Below are 19,114 nucleotides of genomic sequence, written 5' to 3' on the forward strand. Positions count from 1 at the left end.
TGGGAGATTCCTAAAGAATGTCGCAGATGTCCCACCCAGGAGTGGGGTGGGGAAGGTTGGAGGGTGTCAGCCTTTGCTTTGTCCTCAACCAGCCTTTTGTTCCCTCATTAAGTAATGTCCTTAATAGCCAAATATGGAAGGGACTGAGATGTCCTTCAATAGATGAATGGATAGAGAAGACGTGGTGTGTGTGTGTATACACACACCAGGTCTTCTCTACCCATTATCTGTATATATCTATATATATGTATCTATATATGTGTATATATAGATATGTATGTGTATATATATATATATATATATATATATATATATATATATATATACAGTGGAATATTACTCAGCTGTCAGAAAGAATGAATTCCTATCATTTACATCTACAGGTATGGAACTGGAGGGGATTATATTAAGTGAAATATGTCAAGCAGAGAAAGGCTATGATATGGTTTCATTCATAGGTGGAACATAAGGAATAGTGCAGAGGACCATAGGCGAAGGGAGGGAAAACTGAATGGGAAGAAATCAGAGAGGAAGACAAACCATAAGAGACCCCAGGAAACAAACTGAGGATTACAGAAGGGAGGTGGGTAGGAGGATGGGGTAGCTGGGTGATGGGTATTAAGGAAGGTGCGTGTTGTGATGAGCACTTGGTTTATATGCAACTAATCAAAAACTAATGATGTACTATATATTGGCTAATTGAGCACAACTTTTAAAAAATTACATAAAAATCCACCCTGTGGCTTTGCAAAATCACACACACACACACACACACACACATCCTTTCTGAACTTGGAATGCTGGTTTGTTGAATCTTAATAGACTAAGGAAAAGACTGAAATTCTTTTTTTTTTAATTTTTTTTTATTATTTTATTTATTTGACAGAGAGAAATCACAACTAGGCAGAGAGGCAGGCAGAAAGAGAGGAGGAAGCAGGCTCCCCGCGGAGCAGAGAGCCGGACGTGGGGCTCAATCCCAGAACCCTGGGATCATGACCTGAGCCGAAGGCAGAGGCTCTAACCCACTGAGCCACCCAGGCGCCCCAAGACTGAAATTCTTATAAGAAAAGTTCAAGCAGAAGTTAGACCAATCTCGGGATGCCTGGGTGGCTCAGTGAGTTAAAGCCTCTGCTTTCAGTTCAGGTCATGATCTCAGGGTTCTGGGATTGAGGCCTACATCACGCTCTCTGCTCAGCAGGGAGCCTGCTTCCTTCTCTCTTTCTCTGCCTGCTTCTCTGCCTACTTGTGATCTCTGCCTGTCAAATAAGTAAATAAATTCTTAAAAAAAAAAGAAGACCAATCTGAGGTGTTTTTATGAGCACAGTAAATCATTTACCTGATTCATAAATACTATAATATATTCGTAAGCAAATGATAGATAAATTGTTCAAAAGAGAACAAGTGATAGATATACATTCATCTCTGCATTGTATTATTACCACATATAAATCAATTCAAGAGTCAAGTGTTTAGAAACACCATAAACAGTGACATACTGAAATACATGAGGGTACAATGATAGTGGTACATTTTTCTACAAGTGGTTATTGCATTCTTCCTGTGTGAAAGACACATTTTCGATATATAAATATGGAAAATGTGTGGTTTTCAGAAAGTATAAATGGACAGGACCCAAGATAGTCTGAGAAAAGAGCTTGAACACACAGGCAGAAAAGAGAAGGTATGTATAAGAAATAGAAATTAGCGGGGCGCCTGGGTGGCTCAGTGGATTAAAGTCTCTGCCTTCAGCTCAGGTCATGATGCTGGTTGTCCTGGGATCGAGCCCCTCACTGGGCTCTCTGCTCAGCAGGGAGCCTGCTTCCTTCCTCCCCCCACCTGCCTCTCAGCCTACTTGTGATCTCTGTCAAATAAATAAATAAAATCTTTAAAAAATATATATAAATTAGCTCTGATTGAATAAACATGGGATTTATGAACAGGAAGAATGAGGAATAAGGTTTGGGTAAATTGGGAGGTATTGTGGGAGACTCTGAATAGATACTGATAATATCTAACATTAATTGAACCTTTATCATTGGCCCTATACTTTGTATGTGTAGCAATTGTTGAATCATCAGAGTAACACTGGAAATTGGATATAGAGGCACAAAAAAGTTGGGCGGTTTCCTAAGAGTGACATTTTGGAGTCCACAGGATTTCAATCTAGGCAGTTTGTCCACAGTGCTCTTAATTACTGTGCATTATAGCCATTCTAAAAGAACGACAAGTGGAGAACTGAATAATCTGACACATTTTTTTTTGTAAGCAATGATGTACAATTGTTAATTACAGATGAATATATAAAGAAATTGATGCATATACAAAATAAATATTCTTCCATAAGAAAAAATGAAATCTTGCCATTTGTGACAACACTCTGAGGGCATTCTGCTTAGTAAAATGAGTCAGGTAAATTCTGTATTTCACTTATATATGGAATTAAAGCAAGTCATAGTGATACAATGTATACAACATGGTGACTATAGTTAATAGTACCACAATTGTGTATTTGAAAGTTGCTAAGAGTAAACCTTGAAGGTTCTCATCATAAGAAAAAAAATATTTTTTAATAGTGTGGTGATAACCAGACTTAACTGTGGTGATCATTTTGCAGTATGTACAAATATCAAATTACTATGCTGCATATCTGAAATTAATATTTTAAGTTATATCAAATAAGTTTTAACTCTCAATAAAGAAAAGCATCATTGATGGAAAGAATAGCTAATTATAATGGAGTACTTACTATATGAAAGCACCTGTTAAACACTTTATATGTATAATCTAATTAATCCTATATCCTTATAAGGACACTGAAGACTTTAGAGGTTAAGTAGTGAAATGCTTTGTGCAAAATATCTGGCAAAGTGTATACTGGATCAACGTGAACAAGTAAGAGAAGGGAGAAAACCATATATGAAGCTGTTTTAATAATCCAGGCAAGAGGGGCGCCTGGGTGGCTCAGTGGGTTAAAGCCTCTGCCTTTCACTCAGGTCATGATCCCAGGGTCGTGGGATCAAGCCCCGCATCGGGCTCTCTGCTCGGCAGGGAGCCTGCTTCCTCCTCTCTCTCTGCCTGCCTCTCTCCCTACTTGTGATCTCTATCTGTCAAATAAATAAATAAATAAAATCTTAAAAAAAAAAAAATAATCCAGGCAAGAAAGATAGGGTCTAACTTTTGAGAAATGGAAGTGGGAGAAGATACACTAATATGAAACACTGTAGAAGTAAAGTAGATATCATGTGGCAACTAATCATTACAAGAGGAAAGAGATCGTGAAAAATCATCGATCAATCTTAGAACTTGAGTAAGAGAGGATGGTGGTGTCAGAGAGACCACAGGGGGAACATAAAGGGAACTAGAAAAGGTGAAGATGTTCTATCATGCGCAAATTGATGAGGTTGATGGAGCTTTTCAGTGGGAATGGCTGAGGTCTTGAGAAGTGTTGGCAGGAACTCAGAGAACCTTCAAGACTGGGAAGATACCTTTTAATGTTAATCTTTTTTTTTTTTTTTTAAGATTTCATTCATTTATTTGACAGACAGAGATCACAAGTAGGCAGAGAGGCAGGCAGAGAGAGAGGAGGAAGCAGGCTCCCTGCCGAGCAGAGAGCCCAATGCGGGGCTCAATCTCAGGACCCTGGGATCACGACCTGAGCTGAAGGCAGAGGCTCTAACACACAGAGCCACCCAGGCGCCCCTGGGAAGATACCTTTTGCATAAAAGGTAAAACTATAAGATTAGAGTGAGAGAGCTAACACAGGACAGAGACAGGGTGCAGTGAGGGGCCCTAAAGGATTGCTACCTGTTCTTAAGTATGAGGAGTCTTGTCATTCTACTTTTTCCTCTTGTTCCTCTAGCTCTTTCTTCCAACACCTTCCCCTCCTTCTTTTCCCAGTATCTTAGTATATGCTAACCAGAGGATTAAAGAATGAATGAACAATAGAATAAAGGAATGAATGAATAAGGGAAATCTGTAAAACACTTGTAAAACTATGTTTGTAAAAGTAAAGTCCAAGAAAAAGAGAAATTAAAAAAAAAAGATGAGGAATTTAAAATATTACTTAGCCTATAAATTACTGTACTATATAGATCTTAATGATAGATATAAGTTTCCTTCTGCAAAGGTATATATAAATATTTCTTAAAAATTCAATCTTGTAAATCAAATGTATTAGAAGACTTTTTAGATTTATTTGAGTGATCATGCAGTGGAGAGGGCCGAAGTAGGGTGAGGGAGAGAGATTCTTAAGCAGACTCTGTGCTGAGTGGGGAGCTGGAGGTAGGGCTCAATCTCATGATCCCGAGACATGACCTTAGCCAAAACCAAAAGTCACACATTTAACTGATTGTGCTACCCAGATGCCTCTAGAAGACTTTTTTTTTTTTTAAGAATTTTTATTTTTTTGTCAGAAAGAGAACACCAGCAGAGGTAAGGGACGAGGGAGAGGGAGAAGCAGACTCCCTGCCGAGTGAGGAGCCCAATGCAGGATTGATACCAGGACCCTGGGATCTTGATCTGAGCTGAAGGCAGACTCTCAACTGACTGAGCCACCCAGGCATCCCTAGAAGACTTTAATAGCAGGAATATTGTCATTATCTCTAGAATAAATTTAAAATGAATCCCATATTTTGGATAAATTTAAATCATACAGTATTATTTATAGTACAGTTTCATTTCTTTAGAACGTATTTCTTTTCCTAGGAGAAAGTTGCCCATCTCTTGTAGCATATTTAATAACTCTAAGTAAAAAGATAAAGAATAACTTCTGTGAACCCATGTTCCTATTTCTTGAATTTTCTGATAAAAAAGTTTACTTGTCAGAGTAAAATTGAAGAAGACCTAAAAAATATTTTATATTATAATTTATTCTTATAGTCACACATGTAAAAATGTATCTTATTTAGATTTTATAGCTTTATATAATTATGTATTTTTCACTTCTCATATGTATATATCAATGCACTTGTATACAAGAACCTTTATTCTTCAATATTCCTTTGGCTATTCGAGGTCTTTTCTGGTTCCATATAAATTTTAGGATTATTTGTTCCATTTCTTTGAAAAAAATGGATGGTATTTTGATAGGGATTACATTAAATGTGTAGATTGCTTTAGGTAGCATAGACATTTTCACAATATTTATTCTTCCAATCCAGGAGCATGGAACATTTTTCCATTTTTTTGTGTCTTCCTCAATTTCTTTCATGAGTACTTTATAATTTTCTGTGTATAGATTCTTAGTCTCTTTGGTTAGGTTTATTCCTAGGTATCTTATAGTTTTGGGTACAATTGTGAATGGGATTGACTCCTTAATTTCTCTTTCTTCAGTCTTGTTGTTGGTGTACAGAAATGCAACTGATTTCTGTGCATTGATTTTATATCCTGACACTTTACTGAATTCCTGTACAAGTTCTAGCAGTTTTGGAGTGGAGTCTTTTGGGTTTTCCACATATAGTATCATATCATCTGCGAAGAGTGATAGTTTGACTTCTTCTTTACCAATTTGGATGCCTTTAATTTCTTTTTGTTGTCTGATTGCTGAGGCTAGGACTTCTAATACTATGTTGAATAGCAGTGGTGATAATGGACATCCCTGCCGTGTTCCTGACCTTAATGGAAAAGCTTTCAGTTTTTCTCCATTGAGAATGATATTTGCGGTGGGTTTTTCATAGATGGCTTTGATAATATTGAGGTATGTGCCCTCTATCCCTACACTTTGAAGAGTTTTGATCAGGAAGGGATGCTGTACTTTGTCAAATGCTTTTTCAGCATCTATTGAGAGTATCATATGGTTCTTGTTCTTTCTTTTATTAATGTGTTCTATCACATTGATTGATTTGCGGATGTTGAACCAACCCTGCAGCCCTGGAATAAATCCCACTTGATCGTGGTGAATAATCCTTTTAATGTACTGTTGAATCCTATTGGCTAGTATTTTGGCGAGAATTTTTGCGTCTGTGTTCATCAAGGATATTGGTCTGTAGTTCTCTTTTTTGGTGGGATCCTTGTCTGGTTTTGGGATCAAGGTGATGCTGGCCTCATAAAATGAGTTTGGAAGTTTTCCTTCATTTCTATTTTTTGGAACAGTTTCAGGAGAATAGGAATGAGTTCTTCTTTAAATGTTTGGTAGAATTCCCCTGCGAAGCCGTCTGGCCCTGGGCTTTTGTTTGTTTGGAGATTTTTGATGACTGTTTCAATCTCCTTACTGGTTATGGGCCTGTTCAGAGTCAAAGTTGGTGGCATCACAATTCCGGACTTCAAGCTCTATTACAAAGCTGTCATCATCAAGACAGCATGGTACTGGCACAAAAACAGACACATAGACCAGTGGAACAGAATAGAGAGCCCAGAAATCGACCCTCAACTCTATGGTCAACTAATCTTCGACAAAGCAGGAAAGAATGTCCAATGGAAAAAAGACAGCCTCTTCAATAAATGGTGCTGGGAAAATTGGACAGCCACATGCAGAAAAATGAAATTGGACCACTTCCTTACACCACACACGAAAATAGACTCCAAATGGATGAAGGACCTCAATGTGAGAAAGGAATCCATCAAAATCCTTGAGGAGAACGCAGGCAGCAACCTCTTCGACCTCAGCCGCAGCAACATCTTCCTAGGAACAACGGCAAAGGCAAGGGAAGCAAGGGCGAAAATGAACTATTGGGATTTCATCAAGATCAAAAGCTTTTGCACAGCAAAGGAAACAGTTAACAAAACCAAAAGACAGCTGACAGAATGGGAGAAGATATTTGCAAACGACATATCAGATAAAGGGCTAGTATCCAAAATCTATAAGGAACTTAGCAAACTCAACACCCAAAGAACAAACAATCCAATCAAGAAATGGGCAGAGGACATGAACAGACATTTCTGCAAAGAAGACATCCAGATGGCCAACAGACACATGAAAAAGTGCTCCACGTCACTCGGCATCAGGAAAATACAAATCAAAACCACAATGAGATATCACCTCACACCAGTCAGAATGGCTAAAATTAACAAGTCAGGAAATGACAGATGCTGGAGAGGATGTGGAGAAAGGGGAACCCTCCTCCACTGTTGGTGGGAATGCAAGCTGGTGCAACCACTCTGGAAAACAGCATGGAGGTTCCTCAAAATGTTGAAAATAGAACTACCCTATGACCCAGCAATTGCACTACTGGGTATTTACCCTAAAGATACAAACATAGTGATCCGAAGGGGCATGTGTACCCGAATGTTTATAGCAGCAATGTCTACAATAGCCAGACTATGGAAAGAACCTAGATGTCCATCAACAGATGAATGGATCAAGAAGATGTGGTATATATACACAATGGAATACTATGCAGCCATCAAAAGAAATGAAATCTTGCCATTTGCGACGACGTGGATGGAACTAGAGCGTATCATGCTTAGTGAAATAAGTCAATCGGAGAAAGACAACTATCATATGATCTCCCTGATATGAGGACATGGAGAAGCAACATGGGGGGGTAGGAGGATAGGAGAAGAATAAATGAAACAAGATGGGATTGGGAGGGAGACAAACCATAAATGACTCTTAATCTCACAAAACACACTGGGGGTTGCTGGAGGGAGGTGGGATTGGGAGAGGGGGAGCGGGCTATGGACATTGGGGAGGGGAGGCGAACCATAAGAGACTATGGACTCTGAAAAACAACCTGAGGGTTTTGAAGGGTCAGGGGTGGGAGGTTGGGGGAACAGGTGGTGGGTGATGGGGAGGGCACGTTTTGCATGGAGCACTGGGTGTCGTGCAAAAAGAATGAATACTGTTACGCTGAAAAAATAAATAAATAAATAAAATAAACAAAATATTTAAAGTAAAAAAAAAAAAAAAAAGAACCTTTATATATGTTATACCTCATATATAAATGTCATAGTGTACACATCTCATCTAACATATTTTATTTCTTTAATAGGATTTGTCCTACCATGTAACCATTTTGATGCTGCTTTCTATGTTCCTCCAAACTAAAATCTCATACCTTTATGAAAGTTGGATCTCTCAAAATTTTTTTGAGTATCCTAAGTACTGGATTGTGATATTATCATGTGTTTTCGTGTAATCATTGTTGCCAAGGTCTTTTTCTATATTCAGTGTATAAACCACTGTGCATACTTTCTTTCTTCCCCACCAGCAAGTGTGATCCCTTGAGATGCAGGTGCATCTATACAATCTGTCAGGACTGCTTGTATGGGAGGGAGACAAAGTCTGCCAAGACAGCGATATCCTGTCCTCTTTATTACTCTTAGAAATAGTGATTTTTCGTTTTGTTTTAAATACATATTTCCTGGCAAAATCAGGACAATACTAGTTGAGGTTTTCAAGAATACCATAGGCATTCTTAGGGTTACAGAGTTTTTAGGATGAGAAGAAAGATATTGGATCTCATGAAGTTACTTGTTTTACTGAAGGGGAAACTAAGTGTCAGAAAGAGTAAATGAATTTTTCCAAATTTGCACAGGTTTTGGATGGCTAAGTTGGGACTAGAATTGAATTTAATTATTTCTCTTTTGCTTTGTTGCCTCGGTGACTCACATATTGAATCCTATTTCCCAGTGACACTTAATTACATGAGTTTCATTTTAATGTAAGAAAATATATTCAGTCTAAAAAAACACAAACTTTTCCTTTTTCCTTTGTATTTCAAGTTCTGACTTACAGATAGTTCTAGATGGTTTATGAACATAAATCAGCATCAGATTTTCTCTGCTGTTCATTCTTTGACCCAGTGTGCTCACTTTACTGGCAACTGAGCCTTGATGTCATTTCCATCCTTCTCATTTACAAGAGACTTAACCAAAGACAAGATAATAAAAATCATGACAATTTTATAGACACCTGTGTTTTGTAAAAGCAGATCTGCAAATGCTAATCTGTGTTTTACCGCAGAACCTTTCGTGTTTCTGTGGAGCATAGGCTGTTCCTTCTTTTTATCTTCTCAATGCTTTTTTCCTGTTGGTAACACTGGATGCTTTCCAATAATGCACCATGTTTGTGCCGACAGACAAAACTTACAAATCAGAGTGAGCAAGCATCATTCTCATTCTGTAACTTTTCTTTATTCTAAAATATTGGGGAAATTCTAAGTGAACTGTCATTTTTTCATCAGTATTGATGTTTTTGTTTTGTTGTTGTTTTTGTTGTTGTTGTTTTGTTAGATATTGAAGAATAAAGAAGCATCTTACCTTGGTGGACCAGTAGGAAAGGTGACAAACTTAACTCAGCTTCAAGTAACACAAGCATTGCCATATAGTACAAAATGCTACAGGACGTTAAAAAAAATCCAGATGATGATTAAACAATCTTATTTTTTTTTTTAACTTCTTACTCAAGAGAAAAGACCTCTTGAGATGTCCAACACAGCAGAGGTTTGCATTTTTTAGTGTGGGTTCTTCCTCTCAGTCACAGAACATAGAAAATGCTTGAACGACTTCGTTAGTTCTCCCGGAGGCGGTATATGACTAGTATTATTCTAGACTTAGAGGAGATATGGTAATTTATTGCTTATAATAGATGCCTTAGGACACTGGGCTTAATTCTTTCATGGAATCTTAGTGAGGCAACTCAGGTATCTTCCTGGAAAGACCAGAATGTTGAATCGTGCTGAGACAGGTCTTTAAAAGAAGATGGTTCGACTGTTCTAATTCTCACTGTGAAGAGAGGTTCAAAGAGAGCCATGTGGATCAAAAAGGGAGAGATTTGTGGATATGAGAGTTTAAGTTTTCTTAGTTTTATAAACAATTCAGTCTGATAAAAAGTATGAAAATGGAATCCTAGATACTAGCACTCTGGAGTATAAACCTTAGCAGTCTATACATAACATTAAGAAAATAATCATCACGGGGCGCCTGGGTGGCTCAGTGGTTTAAGCCGCTGCCTTCGGCTCAGGTCATGATCTCAGGGTCCTGGGATCGAGTCCCGCATTGGGCTCTCTGCTCGGCAGGGAGCCTGCTTCCCTCTCACTCTCTCTGCCTGCCTCTCTGCCTACTTGTGATCTCTCTCTGTCAAATAAATAAATAAAATCTTAAAAAAAAAAGAAAGAAAGAAAGAAAATAATCATCACGTTCTATCAAATCTTCTGTGGTAATTTGACTCAAGCTGAAGTAAGTTTCCAGAATACAAATTAGAACTGGCCCCACACGGTCTAATTTCTAGTGTTCATTTCAAAAACAGTAAGAATTTAGCATTTGTTGGACTGTATTCAACAGTTCACTTCTCTGCCAATCAAGTTGTCTAGTGGCCTGTGTTTAGGTGAATCGAAAATAGCCATTTGAAGACTGTTAACTTTTAGCAACAGATCTGTCTGCTTTAGAGACTTTGGCACTTTATACCTGGCAGAAGTTTAGAGCCAGGGGCACCTTGGTGGTTCATTCAGTTAAGTGTCTGCCTTCGGCTCAGGTCATGATGCCAGGTCCCTGAGATTGAGCCCTACACTGGGATCCCTGCTCAATGGGTAGTCTGCTTCTCCCTCTGTCTGCTGCTCCCCTTGCTTATGCACTTTCCTGCACTATCTTTCTTCAAATAAATAAAAGCTTAAAAAAAAAAATCCAATTCTTTCTCTTGTAGGTCACTTGTGCTCTCCTCAGAGCTTCCCTGCTAGGGTTTTCTATGCACAGCTCCTATATCTTGAGTATGAACTGTCCTCTGGTGGCCACATCCCTCTCTGGCTTCCTGGCTGCCACCCTCTACAGGTGGAGCCCCATCCCTGTCTTCTTGAGCAGGAGTAAGCTCACATTCCTATGTTATCTACATTTCTTGCAGATAGGGATTCATGGGAAACATTCATGCATCCATACCTCTGATAAGTTCTTAAAGTTCAGACTGAGCCCAGCACAATGTCTTTCCTTCAAAATGCAACCTTCTATGCCTGGAAACACTAGAGATCTCTCCATATAATCTCAGTGAAGGCCGAGTCAGCTAAGCTGATGGTTAGCCAATGGGTTTTTCTACTCCTCCTCATCTAATGATAAGGCATGAGGGAGTAGTACTTATAGCAATGCTTCTACAAAGAGATCCTCTCCAAAATTCTCTCTTTATAATCTTCCATCTACTCCTGAGACCTCCTTTTATAATTACTATCTTTTTGCAAAGTTCAAGAGTAACAACACTGGTCTTGAACATTTTTTTATTTATTTCCTTGTTAAAAAAAAAATCTTTCACAGTTTGTGAAACTGTTTGTGAAACTCTTTCACAGTTTGGCTATTGTGGACCTTACTGCTATCACCATTGGGATACACATGCCTCTTTAGATCACTACATTGTATCTTTGGAGTAAATACCCAGTAGTACAATTGCTGGATTGGAAGGTAGTTCTATTTTCAACTTTTTGAGGGACCTCCATACTGTTTTCCAGAGTGGCTGTACCAGCTTGCATCACCACCAACTGTGTAAGAGGGTTCCCGTTTCTCTGCATCCTTGTCAACATCTGTCATTTCCTAACTTGTTAATTTTAGCCATTCTGACTGGTGTGAGGTGATATCTCATTGTGGTTTTGATTTGTATTTCCATGATGCTGAATGATATTGGGCATTTTTTTCATGTGTCTGTTGGCCATTTGGATGTTATCTTTGTAGAAATGTCTGTTCACGTCCTCTGAGCATTTCTTGATTGGATTATTTGTTCTTGGGTGTTGAGTTTGATAAGTTCTTTATAGATTTTGGATACTAGCCCTTTATCTGATAAAACATTTGCAAATATCTTCTCACATTCTGTAGGTTGTCATTTGGTTTTGTTGACTGTTTCCTTTAATGTGCAAATGCTTTTTATTTCAGTGAAGTCTCAATATTCATTTTTGCCTTTGTTTCCCTTCCCTGTGGAGACCTGTCTAGCAAGAAGTTGTGGCCAAGGTTGAAGAGGTTGCTGCTGGTGCTCTTCTCTAGGATCTTGATGGATTCCTGTCTCACACTGAGGTCTTTCATCCATTGTGAGTCCATTTTTGTGTATGGTGTAAGAAATGGCCAGTTTCATTCTTCTGCATGTGGCTGTCCAATTTTCCTAACACCATTTGTTTAAGAGACTGTCTTTCTTCCATTCTTTCCTGCTTTGTCGAAGACTAGTTGGTCATAAAGTTGAGGGTCCATTTCTGGGTTCTACACTTTGTTCCATTGATCTGTGTGTCTGTTTTTGTGCAATACCATATGGTCTTGATAGTTATAGCTTTGTAATAGAGCTTGAAGTCCAGAATTGTGATGCCACTAACTTTGGTTTTCTTTTTCAATTTTCCTGTGACTATTCAGAGTCTTTTCTGGTTCCATACAAATTTTAGGATTATTTGTTCCAGTTTTGTGAAAGAAGTTGATGGTATTTTGATAGGGATTGCATTGAATGTATAGATATGTACATAGTACATATGTACATAGTATAGACATTGTAACAACATTTGGTCTTCCAATCCATGAGCATGGAATGTTTTACATTTCTTGAATATTCCTGTTTCTTTCATGAGTGTTCTATAGTTATCTTTCACTGTATTTTTAAACTTAGAGGTGATAGTAAAGAGTTCATTTCTGTCTATAAAGATGTCAGAGAACTAGAAGTTCTGATAGCCCAATCCTACCTCACTGATAGTTTCGACAAGAGAAACTAGACAGAGATGAGATGCCAGATGTTGAGCAGAAATGCTTACAGAGTTTAAATTCCTGGTTGTCTTGTATTCTGTCTTTGTGATTCCTGTAGCTTGGTTATATGCATCAATATATTTTCCTGTTTTCTTAAGCCAGTTGGAAGTGGATTTCTGTTGTTTGTCACCTAACTGGTCTGAATAAACTATGGTCCTTCAGATGAATTTTACTTATCACCCTGTCACTGTAGTTAGTTTTTAAAGTTGGATTGGTAAATTAGAAAAGTTGATAGTTAAAAAGTGAATTATATTATGAAAAATGTGGGGTCCCTATAGAATAAAGATGAACTATAGAAATCCTAAATTAAACACATTCTTATGTAGGCACACATATACTTCACTTATTCCAGACAAAGCACTATTCCATGAGCTGAGAACAGCTATAAGAGAGAATCTTATAATAATTGTCTATAGCAGGGGCACCTGAGTGGCTCAGTGGGTTAAAGCCTCTGCCTTCGGCTCAGGTCCTGATCTCAGGGTCCTGGGATTGAGTCCCTCGTGGGGCTCTCTGCTCAGCAGGGAGCCTGCTTCCCTTCCTCTCTCTCTGCCTGCCTCTCTGCCTACTTGTGATCTCTGTCTTTCAAAAAATAAATAAAATCTTTAAAAAAAATAATTGTCTATAGCAGAGGAATAGAGTGATTAATATCCGCAGTCACTCACATCAGACAAGTCTTGGCATTGTCTGTTACTAGGTAAGTGATTTAAAACATTACGTAAGTTTGCTTTTTGTGTGCATTCTTGTGAGGAATGTATCTTTGCATGGATAGTGCTTAGCCAAGAGCCCTTCTGAAAACATAGTGAGCACTAATAAAAGTTAGCACTTATTATTAACATAAGGCTAGAGCTTATTTCTGCTCAAGTCTGGTATTTTATGAAACAACATTTTGATATTTTTTAAAAAAGATTCTATTTGGGGTTATGGACATTGGGGAGGGTATGTGCTATGGTGAGTGCTGTGAAGTGTGTAAACCTGGCGATTCACAGACCTGTACCCCTGGGGATAAAAATACATTATATATTTATAAAAAAATAAAAAATAAATAGTTAAAAAAAAGATTTCATTTACTTATTTGACAGACAGAGATCACAAGTAGGCAGAGAGGCAGGCAGAGGGAGAGAGGGGGAAGCAGGTTCCCTGCCAAGCAGAGAGCCCAACATGGGGCTCTATCCCAGGACCCCGAGATCATGACCTGAGCCAAAGGCAGAGGCTTTAACCCACTGAGCCACCCAGGCACCCCACCATTCTGGTATTTTAGATAAAGGTTATTGTCATCTCTATGTATCTTCCAAAAAGATACATTTCAGCTATCATTTTCTCCCTCATTATGATTCATGGCTAAGAAATGAGTTTTAAAAAGTGAATAATAAACAGAGGATAACGTCGATTAGCTGAAGTTAATGGGGACATAGAAAAATTTTAGTTAATTACAAGCCATGGGAAACTGATAATAAATAGTTTAAACATGATGGAACAGATAGTAGAACATAATTTTAGATGATGGATTGATTTAATCACAGTTGTTTTGTAATTAAAAATCAATTACTATAAAACAGGATGGGGGTAATATTGCCTTTGCGGATATAGCAGTGTTAAAAACAGTGAATTTAAATAGTCCAATAAAGTATTTATTCATGATATTCTCTTCCTGATCTATTTATTTCCTTAGGATTGATTACCTCTGAAAGCTTTCCTGACATAAGGTTTTGTATGCTGACAAAAGGGAGGTGAAACAAAGCATCTTGATTAGCTTCAAATACAGATCAGTTCTTCACAGAGTATACCAGAACAAAGAGAACCCATAGACGTACCTTTAGAAGGTACGTCCAAGACCAGCTGCAATGGAAAGCCCATTTTGCATTTAACCATATTTTTTTTCCTTTTGATTCCAGGATAGTTAACATACAGTGTTATATTAGTTTCAGGTATACAATATAGTGATTCAGCACTTCCATATATCACCAGTGCTCCTCACAGGGGTGCACCCATTAATCCCCATCACCTATTTCACCCATCCCCCACCCACCTCCCCTCTGGTAACCATCCATTCTCTGATAAGAGTCTGCTTCTTGGCTTGTCTCTTTTCCTTTGCTCATTTGTTTTGTTTCTTAAATTCCATATATGAGTGAAATCTTACGGTATTGTCTTTCTCTAACTGACTTAATTCACTTAGCATAAGCGAATAGCTCCATCCATGTCATCACAAATGGCAAGATTTCATTCTTTATGGTTGAATTAATCACATTTTTAGGTTTAATAAGTTCTTAGCAGAAGTTCAGGTCCCATCAAGTAAACTCTTTATAAATTGACTTTTTTCTCGACAGTTGAACAAAGAAGAGTGTTATTCTCTTTTATTAAGACTTGAAAGAGAACATGGGGTTTTACAGATTTGGGTTCCAACTGATGCATCTCATTATACTTCATGTGCTTCCTTATTTAGGGGAAAATGCAAGAACTTAATGTGAATGTACATTTAAGTTATGGTTAAGTTTGTTTTCAACCTTTTTTTTTTCAGAATAGGACATATTTTTAAAGTTTCCATTTTCATTGCAGTTAACATACAGTGTAATTTTAGTTTCAGGTGTACAATAGAGTGATTCAGCACTTCTGTACAACACAGGTGCTCATCACAAGTGTACTTCTTACTCCCCATCACCATTTCACCCATTCCCTACCCACCTCCCTTCAGGTAACCTTCAGTTTGTTCTCTACAGTTAAGAGTCTGTTTCTTGGTTTGTCTCTCCCTCTCTTCCACCCATCCTTTGCTCATTTCTTTTCTATCTTCAAGCAACATATGGGTGAAATCATATGGTACTTGTCTTTCTTACTTATTTCACTTAGCATAATACTCTCTAGGTCCATCCATGTCATAGCAAATGGCAAGATTTCATTCCTTTTTATGGCTGAGTAATATCCCGTTGTCTGGAGTGTGTGTGTGCATGTGTGTTTCTGTACACCACATCTCTTTATCCATTCATCAGTTTATGGACACTTGGGCTGCTTCCATAATTTGGCTATTGTAGATAATGCTGCTATAAACATTGGGGTGCAAGGATCCCTTTGAATTAGTAGTTTGATTGCTGGATCATAGAGTAGTTCTATTTTTAACTTTTTGAGGAATCTCCATATTGTTTTCCACAGTGTCTACATCCAGCTTACATTCCCACCAACAGTGCAAGAGGGCTCCCCTTTCTCCACATCCTCGTGGACACCTATTGTTTCTTGTGTAATTCACTGTAGTCATTCTGACAGGTGCGAGGTGATTATCACCTTGCACTTTTGATTTGCATTTTCATGATGACAAGTGATGATGAGCATCTCCTCATGTGTCTGTTGGCCATCTGGATGTCTTCCTTGGAAAAATATCTATTCATGTCTTCTGCCCATTTCTTGACTGGGTTATTTGGTTTTTGGGTGTTGAGTTTGATAAGTTCTTCATATATTTTGGGTACTAACCCTTTATCAGATATGTCATTTGCAAATATATTCTGCCATTCTATAGGTTGCCTCTTTAGTTTTGTTGATTGTTTCCTTCACTCTGTAGAAGTTTTTTATTTTGATGTTATCCTAATAGTTTATTTTTGCTTTTGTTTCCTTTGCCTCAGCAGACTTTTCTAGAAATAAGTGCTATGGCTGATATCAAAGAGGTTACTGCCTGTGCTTTCTCTTAGAATTTTTATGGCTTCATGTCTCGTATGCAGGTCATTAATCCATTTTGAGTTTATTTTTGTGTATAGTGTAAGAAAGTGGTCCAGTTTCATTTTTTTGCATGTTACTGTCCATTATCCCCAACCCCATTTGTTGAAGGGACTGTTTTTTTCTCATGGGATATTCTTTCCTGTTTTGTCAAAGATTAATTGATTATGTAATTGTCAGTTCTTTTCTGGGTTTTCTATTCTATTCCATTGATCTATGTCAATTATTGTGCCAGTAACATACTGTTTTGATTGGTACAGCTTTGTAATATAACGTGAAGCTTGGAAATGTGGTATCTCCAGCTTTGCTTTTTTTTTTCTTCCACGGTTGCTTTGGCTATTCAGGGTCTTTTGTGGTTCCATACAAATTTTAAGATAGTTTGTTCTAGCTGTGTGAAAAATGCTTATAGTATATTGATAGGGATTGCGCTAGAAATATAGATTGCTTTAGGTGGTATAGACATTTTAACAAAATTTGTTCTTCCAATCCATGATCATGGAATGTATGTCTTATCTTTAATTTCTTTCAGCAGTGTTTATCACAGTTTTCACAGTTCAGGTCTTTTACTTCTTTACTTAGGTTTATTCCTAGGTATCTTATTATTTTTTGTACAATTATAAATGGGATTAACTCCTTAATTTTTCCTTCAGCTGCTTCCTTACTGGTGTATAGGAATGCAACAGATTTCTGTATACAGATTTTATAGCCTGCGGCTTTACTGAATTTATCAATTCTGGGAATTTTTTGTGGTCTTTTGGGTTTTCTAAGAGAATAATAGATTTTCAAAAAAATCCTCAGCAGTGCCCCTTTTTTGCAAAAGGATTCATGTTTCAGAGTTCTGAAGTTTTTTCAAGACCATTTTTTTTAAAACATAGAACTAATGACCCTAAAAATGAGGTCTTTAAGGATCAAAAATACTTCAAATTGAGTGGCTTACCTGAACTAATGGGTGCCTCTGATTGTTGCTTAGACAGCATTTTGTTCTTAAAGCAATAAAAGGCTTTTCATATTTATATATTAGAATTATTTGGCAAAGCATATAATAATGTAATTAAAATTAATTATCAAAGTTGACTTTGAGTGAGTCCACTCTTCAGAATTTACACACATGCGCACACGTCTCTTAACATATTAACGATTCAACTTATTTTGAATATTTGGCATTTTGTATTGATGAAGATAAAATATTTAAACATAGAGAACAACACTTACAAAAATATGAACCTCAGAGACAGCTTTGGGTTGGAAACCCAGATCTGTTCTGACTCTTAGGTTATAGTCTAGGGCAAGGAACCTACCTTTTCTGAACCATACATTCTCATCTGTAGAGTGGAGGTGGTAATAAATACCTATTAGTATTATATTAAATGGAATTATAAAGGCAAAGCATTGCATCCTCGATTTAATATATAGGATATGCCTAATACATGGTAACTATACTGATGGTGATGATGTTAATAATGATGTTTTCTTTTTGTATTAGTCTCGGGGAAAGTGATCACAAACCTCATTTCTGCCTATAAGCATAATTAGGTAATATGCAGAACATACAAACAGCTGCTTCTGGACATTTGGTATGAGTTCCAACCTATCAGGCTTTTCAAAGAAATTGCTTGTGTAGGCTGCACATGATAGAAATAATTTTCCCTAGTTTGATAATTCAATCTGTAAGGAGTTTTATAACTTAGTCTCTTTTTTACATCAAACAATTCAACATATTAAGATGACTAAAAATCCTTTTAGAGATTGCTATTATTTTCTATCATTGAATTTTATATCCTTCATATTAAAATGAATTGTTGCAGTTCTATCCTAATCACTCAAATAGCATGGAGTATAGGGAAATTCATGCAATATTTCATAATTATGATTCAAGAAGAATGCTCTGTACAACATCAAAAGTGTAAATTTGGAAATATTTAAACATATATATATGTGGATATCTACAAGAGGCTCTACAGAGATTCTATTATGCAATTTTATTGCATGCTTATGCTTAGAAATAAAGGCAGTGTGTCCATACACTTTGGAAATGTTAGAAATATACAATGTTTGCTCTGTCTTGTGTTTCTACAATTTATGTGTAAGGAGAGAGGGGTTAAAAGTTTTCAGAAGAGGGAACAGGACATTTTTTTTTTTTTTTTGCGTTTACTCTGTTTGAAAAATGTGTTTATTCCATGTTAATGGAACATTCGTTGGTATAGAGAAGGCAGAACTGCACTCACTGTTTTTACAAACTATTGCAATATGTCAGCAAAATAAATTTAGTAATTAAATGCAGATTACAAAATTCCACTTACGGTTAAGGAAGAATAAAATTTTGTTTTTTCCTTGTTTTTAAATTCTAGTTTTAATATCAGACTATATGTAAACCCATTTCTTCCTTTTAGTTGGAATCCTAAACCCAACAAGTGAGTTAACCATTTAATTTTTAAGGAGTAACTGCTTCCCTGAGGCCCAGCAGAGGGCAGCAAAGCCTAGTTGTTAACAGTAACTCTGATGGCTGAAGAGCAGATGAAAAATACATGCAGACTGATTTGGCTTCAATGGGATGCATGCATGTAGCAGAGGGCAATTCTTTTGGACAATGGAGAGAGCTTTAAAACCTCAAAACACAAACGGAGCAGCTCCTTAAGTTTATGAATAAATGGTTCACTTAGGTTGTTTTTTGAATGAATGTCTATCCTGTTGAGTAAACAGTTTAAGATTTAAATTGATTTAGTAGATTTAGAAGGATCAGAAAGATAAAAATAAATGTTGAGCATAGTGAATGGAACAATGTGAGTGA

Source organism: Meles meles, chromosome 9, assembly GCF_922984935.1.
Source record: "Meles meles chromosome 9, mMelMel3.1 paternal haplotype, whole genome shotgun sequence".
Taxonomy (NCBI): Eukaryota; Metazoa; Chordata; class Mammalia; order Carnivora; family Mustelidae; genus Meles; species Meles meles.